The 11044-nt window shown below is 39.9% G+C and overlaps 1 pseudogene; it reads left to right on the top strand.

Annotated features, from left to right (window-relative positions):
• Nucleotides 1-4431: 4431 nt before the first annotated feature.
• Nucleotides 4432-6158, top strand: LOC114025675 (annotated as a pseudogene).
• The last annotated feature ends 4886 nt before the right edge of the window (nt 6159-11044 follow it).

An 11044-nucleotide genomic window follows, 5' to 3' on the forward strand; every position in this document is an offset into this window, starting at 1 on the left:
TTTAGAACCAGAGGGCAAAATAGAAATTGAAAGAGTCCACCAATCACCTCCTGAAAGAGACCCTCAAAGGAAAACTCCTAGGAATATTGTAGCCAAATTCCAGAGTTCCCAGGTCAAGGAGAAAATATTGCAAGCAGACAGAAAGAAACAATTCAAATATTGTGGAAATACAATCAGGATAACACAAGATTTAGTAGCTTCTAAATTAAGGGACCAGAAGGCTTGGAATATAATATTCTGGAGGGCAAAGGAGATAGGATTACAACCAAGAATCACCTACCCAGCACAACTGAGTATAATCCTTCAGGGTGAAAAATGATCATTCAATGAAATAGGGGACTTTCAAGCATTCTTGATGAAAAGACCAGAATTGAATAGAAAATTTGACTTTCAAATACAAGACTCAAGTGAAACATGAAAAGGTAAACAGGAAAGAGAAATCATAAGAGACTTATTAAGGTTGAAATGTTTACATTCCTGCATGGAAAGATATTTGTAACTCATGAGACCTTTGTCAGTATTAAGGTAGTTGGAGGGAAAAAATTATATGTATGTATTGATAGATAGATAGATAGATAGATAGATAGATGGCACAGGGTGAGTTGAAGATGAAGGAATGATATCTGGAGAATAAAATTAAAGGGTGAGAGAGGATTATACTGGGAGAAGGAGAAAGGGAGAGGTAGAATGGGGTAAAATTATCTCACATGAAGCAAACAATTATTACAGGCTTCGGTTTTATTTTTAAAATTTTGGGTTCCAAACTTTCTCCAGGTCCTCCTTTTGATTATGGCTTTCAGGTAGTCCAGTGATTCTGATATTGTCTCCCCTGGATCTATTTTCCAGGTCAGTTGATTTTCCCATGAGGTATTTTACATTTTCTTCCATTTTTTCATTCTTCTGAATTTGTCTGATTCATGATGTCTCATAGAGTCATTAGCTTCCACTTGCCCAATTCTAACTTTTAAAGTGTTGTTTTCTTCAATTAGCTTTTGTATTTTCTTTTCCATTCAGCCAAGAGTACTCTTTAAGGAGCTGTTTTCTTCAGTAAATTTTTGTGTCTCCTTTTCCATTTGGCCAATTCTACTTTTTAAGCAGTTTTCCAAGCTGTTGAATCTTTTTTCATAATTCTCTTGTACCATTCTCATTTCTTTTCCCCATTTTTCTCCTACCTTTCTTATATGATTTTTAAGCTCCTTTTTGAGCTCTTCCATGAGATCTTTCTGGGCTTGAGATGATTTCCTGTCTTTTTTTGGGGGGGGGGGTTGCCCACAGGTGTTTTGACATTGTTTTCCTCTTCTGAGTTTGCATCTTGGTTTTCTCTGTCACCATAATACCTTTCTATGGTCAGATGCTTTTTTTTGTTGTTTTCGTTTTTGTTTTTGTTTTTGTTTTTGGTTTTGGTTTTGCCATTTTACTGGAGTTTGTCCTTTCTTTTAAATTTGATCTCTTCTCCCAGGGTAGAAGGGGCTCTGTCTCAGGCTTCTTGTGCCAGTGGCTGCAGGCACTGGTTGTTTACCTGGTGCTGCACTAATGTTGCCATGAAGCCCACAGGGGACCCTCCTGTCTGGTGCTTATGTTGAGGGTGTGTGGTGGAGGATGGCTGGTGCTACTGGAGGCTATAGGGGTCTGGCAGCTTACCTGGTGTTGAGGTGGGGTCCTAGTGGTGATGGCTGGCTACAAATGTACTTTAAATACAAATGATTACAAAGAGATATTACATATTTATGTTGTAATAAACATTTTCATTTTACTACATCTAGCATGTGCAAATGTGTCAACTGATGCAATTTGAACCTTTGAGGTATTCTTAAATTCTGATCTTTCTATTAATAAATGCAAAATAATTATTTTAATACCTGTAGGATAGGTAATTGGGTACCATAATTACTATAGGGTAATTATTTTAATACCTGTAGAGTAGGTATTTTAAAACCTGTGGTAAATTAATATCTCCATTTTAAAGAGGAAAAAAACTGAAGCTAAGGAAATTTAAGTGACTTCTCTGTGGTAACTGGCAAGCATATATTAAGGGCTTATTAAGTGTTTACTTATCTATTAGGGGTTAGAAGTGAGCTTTTAACCTGTCTCATTTACTCCGATTCCAGCACTTTATATACTAACCCATGCTAGAAGTAGCCGGCTACTAATGGACAGGGAATTATTTTTGAAATAGCTGATTATACAAGGTCAGATTGTTGACTTGTTAGAACAAAGATTAAAGTCAACACCAAATTAGAAGAAAGCATAAGGATGAGAAAATAAAATCTGCAATTTAAACAGCTCCAATTTGATCAATTTTTAAATGCTAATACTAAATAGCAATAATACAAAATTTCCTTAAAAAGGAAAATGGATAAAGGAATAGATATCAATACTAATGCTATTTCCTATGGAAGTTTAACCAATGTAAAATAATGATCACAACAGGAAACCAAAAGATCCTAAAAATTGCATCAATGAGCAAACATTTGATAGCCTTGGCCATCAAAGAGATATGGCAGCCAAATACTGCTTTATTAAATCTATCTGCAGAATCTTGTGGGGAAGGATAGTGCAAGATGTAATGATGCCATGTTAAATACTGGAGAGAAAGTTTAGAAAGCTTGGCTTGAGATCAATTAAGCAGGTTCATACCAAAAACATAAAATGATGAAATGGGGGAGGGAGGCAGCTAGGTGGCACAGTGGATAGAGCACTGGCCCTGAAGTCAGGAGTACCTGAGTTCAAATCCGGCCTCAGACCAAACACTTCACACTTACTAGCTGTGTGACCCTGGGCAAGTCACTTAACCCCAATTGCCTTAAAAAAAAAAAGAAAAGATGAAATGGGGACAGGTTGTGATGACAACAAACAAGCAAAAAAAATGGAAAAATGGAAAATATTTAATAAATGATTTGTTCTGAACAAATGCAGTGTTACTACATCTGGAAAAAAGTTAGTGTGCTGAATTTAATGTATACCTAAAAAGGAAAAGCTAACTGTATGTTTAAAAATTTTAAATTTCATGTATAATCTTTCTCTAGTCTACTTTGTGTATGGAAATGCTCATTTTATCAGGTGCTCGTTAAGTTCAATATATAAAACAAAAAAAAATTTTTATAGGCAGCCCATGAACAACATCCATATGAACTCAACCAACATGTTGACAAAGATATGACAAACAAATGGATAAATCATGCATATATACTTATTTAAAAGAAATGGTTGATGGTATCTCTGCAGAAGCAGATAATTGACATTATAAATCACAAAAACATCTTTGTGGAGTCTAGCTATATTAATTGATACAAATTATGCAATAAAGTAGTAGAATCTACAACATATCACTGAACTTTGTAAAAATTTAACATCTACCAGATACAAAGAAAGACAATCGGGTAACTAGCTAAAATTATACACCAGAAGCTTTTTAACCTTTATAAACTACTAAAAAATAGAAAACCCAAATAGAATCGGCTGTTTTATTCAACCATATGATAGTCTACAGAATATTACATGTAAAAGAATAATAGCAGAATAGTGACTTGTCCTTGACAATTTCTATCCTTGAGAATTCAACAAATAAACTGTACCTGACCCAGAATAACATCAGAGACAGAACTCTTGTCCATGACCATCCAGACATCTATTGATCTATTAAAATGTAACCACATTTTAATAGATGTCAGTAGACCAAATACTTATAATCTCCATGCTACCTGGAACAAAAAGTTTTCAAAATATAGACTTAGAGAAGAAATTTAAAAAGATGTAGGAACAGGACAAGGTATATGCCATGTGCTTCTAGCTGGATGCTTTACTTCCTGAGCTGGGAATGTTCACGCTTATTTTTACAGTTTCTAATGTATTCAGAAAGGGAAACAGAAAGGCCAAGAACACATCTGTCAGGCCACCTGAGCAAGCACAAATAGTTCACCACCGCTTCTCCAAAAAAAGCAGTAAATAGCAGTTCCTAGTAAGGACGAAGGAGGAAAGAGAATAGAGGAAGAGAGAAGTACCACAGTTCACATACCCCCCCACTGGACTTCAGAAGAGAGCAACAACTGAGAATAGTCTGGCAGTTCTCTTTAACATGCCAGCATGGGATAGGGAGGTGGCTTCTCCAGCAAGAGGCCCAAGAGTCACTGGAAACAAAGGGTCGTCTTTTGTCCTCTTAATGAGATATCAATGGGCAACTCTAAGGGAAATACTTTTCCTAATTCTACAAGATCACAGCTGTGGAAACTAATCAAGATAATTTGGAAAACACCCTTAACCAATCCTAACATAGACCTAAAGCAGACACATGTAAAAAGGACACACATTTAATTTAATAAAGAGGCTGAGAGAAACTACACACACACACAGGGGAGGGCTTGATTGAGTCAATTACCTCACTTCACTTAAAGTTAACTGATGAGAACTATTCTATCGAATCTAAATTAATGTATGTTCTGTAACATCTGGAGGGCTTCTGTGAAATGGCAAGGCCATTCAGCTTCCAGCGTTCTGGTGGCAGGCCAGGGCAGCGTGGCTCCAGCCAAGCCCTGGAGAGGGAGTCACCGGGAGGGAAGAAGAGCCTCAGTCTCCTCCCCTTGCCCTTTGCTCAGATTAGGACTTCATGAACTTCAGATGGTCAGCGGGTTTGGACTCTCCATCCGAGTTTTAGCAGTGTCTCCAAACTGGCAGCAGTGTCGACACTGTCTACAAGCAGCTGAGGACAAGCCAAGCACATTGCAGAAAGGAAGCTTCGGGTTTCAGCAAGGTGTACAGAAGAAGCTACACCATGCCTTCACTACCTGTGCGGAGCTGCCCAGGGCCGGCAGCCCAAGCGAAGGGAGGCAGGGGCAGCCCTGGCCTCGAGGCCAAGCCTCCAAGAGCCGAGCACGGGGGTCCTCTCCACGCCGCCCGCTAGGCCTCTGTGCTTCCCCGGCCTCAATTAGGCCGCTCCTCCCAGTAAGGGAGCCCCGGAGGGGGGCAGGCAGAGCCAGGTCTACACCTACGCCAGCAGCGAAGAGGGCGAGACAGATGAGGCGGACCTGGAGGAGGCGCCGCTGCTGCTGCCCCCACCGCCGGCCGGAGACCCCTGGCTGCAGCCCCGGCCCCGCTGCCCCTCAGCCCCTCGGCCCCTCGGCCTCACGGCTCAGCCTGCCTGCTCCCATCGGCAGAGGCGGCCCCCTCTGGGACTCCCCAAGCCAAAGAAGAAGCCGGTGAGGATCGCGGCGCCCCAGCTGCATCAGGGAGATTCAAATTCAGAGGAAGGTGAACATACGAAGAAAACTTCTTCAGGGATCTGGTCTATCGGCTTTGCTTCCTCAACCCAAAAACCTGACCACAAAAGGGACTAACCAATCTACAATTTTCCCAAAACTCACTGATGGCTCTGCCGACACCAAGCTCTCCAAACTAACCCCCCAAAACCAAATCTGCTTCTTCTGCTTCCTCTCCGCCCCCGTTGTGGGTGCCACCCCTACCCCATGGCCCTCAGCCATCAGAGCAGCTTCCCACAAGAGTGCTGCCCTACAGGTGACAAAGCAGATCTCACAAGAGGAGGATGACAATGATGAGGAAGTAGCCCCTGAGAACCCTCTTCCAGTCAAGGATGAACCATACCCTTTCCCTGTTCCTGTTGCTTCTGAAGGGCTACCCCCAGCTCAGAGCCAGATCCCACCTTCCAGGGGCATTGAGGCAGCCAATACTCCCCTTGATTTCAAGATGGTGGCTGGCTCAAGTGCAGTCAGCCCTACAACCAGTTCCCTACATGTGATGACACTAATGCTCCCCCCACCCCATTTACTATCAGGACTTTTACAGAAGTGGCTACTACCCTGATCCAGCCTTAGCTCCCCCTCCCCAGGAGATTGACCATGATGCCTCTTTCATTGATGATGAAGCATTCAAGAGCCCTTAGGGCAAGTGGAACCAAGAAAGTGAGATTAACTTTGTAGAGATCAGAGGGGATGACTAGCAGTGAATGACAGTCCTTGACAGAAGAAAAAAAACCATGAAGTCATTCAGCAAGAAGGAAGGTGAGCAGCCAACCGGCCACCAGAGGCAAAAACACCAAATCACATATCTGATTCACCAGGCTAAAGAACAAAAATTGGAGTTGAAGATTACCTGATCAGAGAACAAGTTCAATCGATAGCAAGACCCAAGCCAAATATGAATTTTAGGCTTCTGGAACTGACTTCCTCAAGGATGCCATCTTCCCCTTTACCCATTACCAGGTGGCCTAGCCTTGTCCTTCCCAGTTAACACCCTTGGGGCCCCAACAGCTCCACGTCTAGGACCTTGTTCCCTAGGGCCTGCCCATTACCTCCTTGAGAATGAACAAATAGGATTTCATTTTTTCAACAAGACTTAGAAAATGCAGTTTCTATCCTTCTTTGGGCCAGCAAAGATTCCCGAGTGACTCTTCCAGAAACAACTCTTGAATTGTAGGTTGGGAACTTGGCTCCTTAACAGGGTGAGATGACTGGTTGAAATCTGGATTTTGTTTTTGTTTTTTAAACAAAAACAAATTTGTCTGTTGAAATAAAACATCCTTCCTGACAGGAGGGAAAAAAAAAAGTTATACCATCCATAAGGGGAATGCCATGAGGGTTCCACCCTGGGGACAAAGACTTCCTACAAAAGGACTTCAGGATCTCTGAGTCTGACAACTCATCTGCTCTAAGCTTGAGTCCACTTTTCCCTTAACTTCATGTACTCATTGGAGACTGAGCCCCTGAGTTGTGGAGGTTTGGAGGGGAAGGATATTTCATACCAGCTGTTTTTATTATACCACTTTAGTGGTATAATGCCTGTTTCTAAAAAGTAATTACACCTGACTAATTGATATCAACTACAATCAATGGGGGAAGTAGTGGGTGGGGGCTCGAACTATAGTATCAAAAAAACTATCCCCCTAATCTGAGCTTCCTCAGAAGCTCCCCAGGGTAGAAGTAGCAGCCACCTTCTAAGCCACCTTCCAACCTGCTAGGGTGAGTTGATACTGGAATAGTAAGCCCAAAGCATGTGCTACACAAGAGTTAATTTGCCTTTATGCAGAGTCTTTATAGGTAAAACAAAACAAACAAAAAAGAAAAATCAGGTTATGGTTCTCAGAGATTTGACACTAACAGCTAAATGGTTTCCCATATCCTTGTAAAGCTAATAGCACCCAACAAGTCATAAGAAAAAGGGGGAAGTACTGTGAAATTAGCACAGTGCTATGCACTGTCACTATTTTTAACTTCATATCCTAATGCCCTTAATCACTGAACCCAAACTAAACTTAATTTTGCTACTATTCCTGAAACAAATAGAGTCAATCTAATAGCTGACATTTTCACAGCTGCAGTAGTGACAGCTTATTTCTCCAGTCCCTACCCTAATAGGCCCTGATGGTACCACAATCAAATTATACTATTTCTTTCTAGTATTGGAGGAAACAAGATTGGACCAAGTGGTAGAAGTTTTCATGTCAAACACTAATGTCCTTAATATATGAAGTATATTGTTCTGCTTTTTAGGAAACAGCCACTTTTGTCCCCTGTTAACCCAGTATTATATGCAATTGGTAGCAATAGAAGATGCTGCTTAGCAGATTCTGACCTATTTACAGAGACCTGCAGGAGCCACTGCAAGGATTACTAAGGGTAGAGAAGTATGGCCTTTAATTTCAGATTTTCTCACTTTGGTCATTTTATTCAAAATCATGCACCAACTAAATACCCTCAAAAGCCATGTACACTTTCAGTCTCAGAAGGAAAATTAAAACAGAAGCTTTTATATATCTGGATTGAGGTGTTATTTCTTTGTAGTCAATAAGAAAATGAGACAGGAACAAAAACCAAAATGGTGAGAACAGACCTATTTTACACAGATGTTTTCTGTTTTACTTATCTCCCCAGGGATTTTTACAAAAAAAAAAAAAAGCATATTTACAGTTATCTAGAAAACTGAACATTTTATCATATTAGGCCTTTTTAAAAAGTTGAAGGGGTTTTTTTTTGTTCGGTTGGTTTGTTTGGTTGTTTTTTGGTTTTTGGTGTTTTTTTTGCTGGGTGTATATATAGGATTATTTTCAGTTTTGTTTTGTTTTTTTCCTGACCATGAGGACAGGAAGATGGGAGTAAGTTAAAATGGAAAAAAAATAAACAGCAATAATGATTAAAGAATAAAGTGCTTACAAGGAGAAGAGTTAACAACATTGCAACAGACATCAAAATGTGAGAGGGCAGGGAAAGAGAAGGACCCAGGACCAAAATTTTCTAAGTAGAGACCGAGAATTTCAGAGCTGGAAGGGTTCTCAGTAGCATTAGCCTAACCCATACACCTGAGCAGTACTTCCCTGTCCCAAACATGTGTCGTGAGGTAGACAGTAGACAAGGTACTGAGACTGGAGTTAGGAAGACCTGAACTCAAATTCGGCCTCAGACACTTATGGACAAGTGACTTAATCTCTGCTTTATATGACCTTTGACAAGTCACTCCTCTTCTGTTTGCTTCAGTTTCCTCCCTTACAAAATGAGGATAATAGTACCTATCCTGCAGGGTTGTTGTGGAGCTCAAATGAGATGTGGGGAGGGTGTTTGTTTTTTACTTTTTGGTGAGGCAAGTTAAGTGACTTGCCCAGGGTCACACAGCTAGTAAATGTCAAGTATCTGGGGCCAGATTTGAACTCAGGTCCTCCTGACTCTAAGGCCAGAGCTCTATCCACTGTGCCACCTAGCTGCCCCTTCAAGTGAGATATTTATAAAGCACTTGGCACAATGCCTGGCACATAGTAGGTACTATATAAATACTAGTTATTATTACCCAATCTTTATTTTAAGACTGCTAGTGAGACCCATTACTATACAGGCATACCTTGTTTTATTTCATTTTGCTTTATCCCATGTCACTGATATTGTGTTTTTTGTTTTATGTTTTTTTCCCACAAATTGAAGGTTTGTGACAACCCTGCATTGAGCAAGTCTATTGATGGCATTTTCCAACAACATTGTGCTCACATCATGTCTCTGTGTCACAATTTTGTTCATTCTCACAATATTTCAAACTTTTTCATTATTTTTTTTTCTCTTATGATGATCTATGATCACTGATCTTTGATGTTACTATTCTAATTGTTTGGGGAGCCACAAATAAGAGAGAGTGAACTTAACTGATAAATGTGTGTGTTCTTACTGCTCTAACCCTATAATGGTCTCTTAAGTGTTCAAGTAAAAGGAAGAGTCAATTGATACAGCAGACTTCATTGTTGTCTTATTTTAAGGCATTGCCACAACCACCCTAACCTTCAGCAACCTTCACTATCCTGATCACTCACATCAACATCAAGGCAAGACCCTCCATCAGCAATATGATTACAACTTGCTGAAGGCTCAGATGATGGTTAGTATTTTGTAGCAATAAAGTATTTTTAAATTAAGGCATATAAATTGGTTTTTTAGACATAATACTATTGCACACTTACTAGACTATAGTATAGTATTAACATCAATTTTATATGTACTGGGAAACCAAAAAGTTCATGTGACTCACTTTATTGCAATATTTGTTTTATTGGAACTGAATCTACAACACACCCAAACTATGCATAGTTTGGGTGTGTTGTAGATTCAGTTCTAATCGGTTCACAGTTTTTCCTTACATCAAGCCAAAAATCTGCTTCTCTCCAACCCGCACTGGGGATTAACGGTTTCAGAACCCAGTTTTTCTTACAGGTATGGCCATCATACCCCAATCTCTACCCACTCCCAAACTCGTTTGGGAAACTGATGATTGTTAACATATGCATTTTCAAAAGGCAAAGAGTTTTTAAAGGAGAAAATGGAAAATGATAGGAACATTAACATTTATTAAGTGTCTACTATGTGCCAGGGGGCAGCTAGGTGGTACCAGACCAAGAATCAGGAAGACTCATCTTTCTGAGTTCAAATCCAGCCTCAGACACTTACTAGTTATGTCACTTAAGTCACTTAACCCTATCTGTAAAATGAGCTGGAGAAGGAAGTGGCAAGCCACTCCAGTATCTTTGCCAAGAAAACCCCAAAGGGGGTCATGAAGAGTCAGGCATGACTGAAAAAACAACTGAACAACATGTGCCGAACACTGCTAAGTGCTAGATCATAAATTTAAAGCTGGAAAAGAACCTTGGAGATCGTCTGGTCCAACTCCCTAATTTTAAAGATGAGGAAACTAAGGCCTAGGAAGGATAAGAGCTGACTTGTCCAAGGATATACAAGAAATAACAGAGGTAAAATTCTAATTCAGCTCATTTGACTCCCAGTCTGGGATGCTTGTCCACTGCACCATAAATGACTCTACACACACAGGGTAAGCGTATTTTCTTACTGGCCAAAATTCAACTCAGAATTTCTAACTGACTTAATGCCATGATATTTGTGATATGTTGGATACAAATTCAAATAACAGATGTAGGCTTTTAATATTCCTAAAAAGAGAGTTTTGTGAATGGCATTTAGTTGGTAATTAAAATTATCACTTCACTCTTTACCAGCAAAAGAGGCTCTCCTTTTGATGATTACAAATCATGCTTTCTTTTACATTAAGGACCCATTATACAATCAAATTTTCAATTTATTCTCTTGCAATACATAATTCAATTTGGAGTGTTCTGGGAACATTTAAACTCTGCCAGTGCACAAAATTAAAAATCAGTGATTCATCCACTACTACCAGTATGTACTTTCTCTATCATTCCTCTGTCTATATTCACTTAACCTTTTTTTCCCAAAAGAAAAACTAAAGGAATCATAGGAAAAGTGGTCTTTCATTCAAATCTTTGTTATAGTTGAGCCTAATTTTTAAATTCAATTATTATCCCAATACCTATTTAGGCCAGCTTCTTTTCCTTAGCATCTCCCTATATTTTTCCACCTGGAAGGCTCCAAAGAGGAGAATTATCGCATGGTTTATTTAGCTTTAAGTGATTAACATAAATAATAAACCTGCTAGACGTAGAGGGCCTGGTTCACTTGCCCTTGCCCACTAAGGGGCTCATGTAAGTACAAGGTTGAGAGCTACTTTGGTTTCCAAAGGGAGGAGTTAG

The sequence above is a fragment of the Vombatus ursinus genome, unplaced genomic scaffold (genome assembly GCF_900497805.2).
Source record: "Vombatus ursinus unplaced genomic scaffold, bare-nosed wombat genome assembly UNPS02014832.1, whole genome shotgun sequence".
NCBI classification, from domain to species: domain Eukaryota; kingdom Metazoa; phylum Chordata; class Mammalia; order Diprotodontia; family Vombatidae; genus Vombatus; species Vombatus ursinus.